We start from the raw sequence: 2191 nt of genomic DNA, 5'->3' as shown, positions 1-2191 counted from the left end.
CCACTCTTTGTGTGTGTGTGTGTGTGTGTGTGTGTGTGTGTGTGTGTGTGTGTGTGTGTGTGCGCGCGTGTATGTGAGAGAGAGACAGAGTGTGAGTATGTGTGTATGGATGAAGAAAGAGAGACTAGTTACATAAATGGTAAAAAAAAAAGGTTCAATACATACAGCAGAGTTTATACGTTTAATGTGGATTCATTTTCTGTCGTAACTATTTAAGCGACAAATATATACATAGATGTGCGCGCGCACACACAAACACACCCATATATACATATAAACATACGTACATACATACAAACACATACATACATACAAACACATACATACATATACATACAAACACACACATATATACAAGTATACATGCATGCATACCAATTTATACAACAAATACATACATACATACATACATACATAAAATGTGATAACCGATGCAGACTTTGTGGAGTTAACACCGAAGATATCACCCACATCATAAGCAGTTGTCCAAAAATGTCATCACAGTATTATCAACCGATGAAACATGATGTTTTAGCTAGAACACTCTATAATGAAATCTGTCGGAAGGATAAACCCGAGGACAAAGAAATAAGAACCCACAGTATGGTAGAAGCCATAGCCACTCATAATAAAACGGAGTACTGGTGGAATGTCCCAGTGTAGACCTCAATAAAATGTAAGCTGTGTATAGTTGTGGAAATTAGCTACCCAGAGGATGTTAACATAAAGCTGAAGATCAGTGAAAAAGAGAATACCTATACTGAACTATTGAGGAATCTGCAATTACTTATCCAGATTAAAAGTTAAGGTTTATACCTGTAATTATTAGAGCCCTGGGATATGTAACACACTGCCTAAATACCAATCTTGAAAAATTAGGCTTCTCAAAACCAGAATGGAGAAAGCTAATTCGGAGACTACAGATCCAATCCATTACCTGAACTGTAAAAATCTATAAAACTTTCCAGAAGTTTATCATTTAAATATATACGAGCATGTCTAGATATGCAACTATATGCATGGGTATACATACATAAAACATACAAATCTGCACATACATACATACATACATACATACATACATACCCAGTTGTTGATGTTGAAATTCCAATGAAGGACCTTGGATCTAGTTTAGAAACTGGCTCTTTCTCTATTGGCAAGAAATCTTGAAATAAAACTGAACAATGACATACATACGTACATACATACATACATACATACATACATACATACATACATAAAAGAAATGCTAATTATGTAGCCAAGGTAAGCAGTGATTGCCCAGACTAAAACTATAATATTTTAATTATTTAAATGTTAGTTTACTCACTACAGTCCTTCTATGTGCTTACTACAAAATTTTTCTACTGCTTATGCCGGCGTCGCACGTAATCAGGTCTTGTTTTGATATTGATTCCCTGTAATGAAGTAAAAACTCCCGAAGTCATTTTAGGGCTGTCTCTCTTGCAGTACACGCTGCTGATGATAGTCAGTTTAACTAGAAATATATTTACCGTTCCGCAAGGGAATGCCATGAAATGACTGTTGGTGTTTTCAACACCTATTGCCAAAAACGAGAATTTTCTCAATAGCAAATAGCAGTGAATACGGCATTTTTTGAGGTCAAATACGTCCTATACATATTCTAACTCACCTAAATGTTTATTTAAATGATTAAAGCTATAAATGATTTTCAGATACCGAATACCAAGCATTAAAAACTCGTTTAATGCACGGTATTCGATGTACAACTCAGTAAATTGCCAGTATATTTATATGAGAAAGGCACAACTCCCCCTACCTTTCAAGTTCAATGTATATAATATGAGAGGAACTATAAAAAACACTGTCATCTCTAGAATTCTATCCGCTATGAAGGCAGAGATTATCTTACCTTCATTTAAAGTCATTACAGAAGGAAGAGTGTCTGTGCGTTTGTGTGTTTGCGTGCGCGTGGTCGTGTCATATTGCATGTATATTACAGCGAGACTAGGTTATCTTACGTTATATTGCGCCTGTGTTTGCATAAATTAATTGAGCTAATTTTCAGAAACGCTTATTTTATTTCCTAAGTGTATTGATAAAACTAATAGTAAACATACATTTTACTGTGTATGTATACACACACAAACACACACATACACACATATATATATATACATATACATATATATATATATATATATATATA

At 34.2% G+C, this 2191-nt stretch overlaps 1 protein-coding gene across 1 annotated transcript in view; it reads right to left on the bottom strand.

Annotated features, from left to right (window-relative positions):
- LOC106868471 (cell death abnormality protein 1) overlaps positions 1–2191 on the bottom strand; it is a gene marked incomplete at its 3' end in the record, with an annotated part of 329389 nt that overhangs the window by 255124 nt on the left and 72074 nt on the right. The gene's annotated exons all lie outside the window — the stretch shown is intronic.

The sequence above is a fragment of the Octopus bimaculoides genome, chromosome 3 (assembly GCF_001194135.2).
Source record: "Octopus bimaculoides isolate UCB-OBI-ISO-001 chromosome 3, ASM119413v2, whole genome shotgun sequence".
Classification (NCBI taxonomy): domain Eukaryota; kingdom Metazoa; phylum Mollusca; class Cephalopoda; order Octopoda; family Octopodidae; genus Octopus; species Octopus bimaculoides.
The sequence above is the reverse complement of the archived record's forward strand: the minus strand, read 5'-3'. Positions and strand labels throughout refer to the sequence as shown.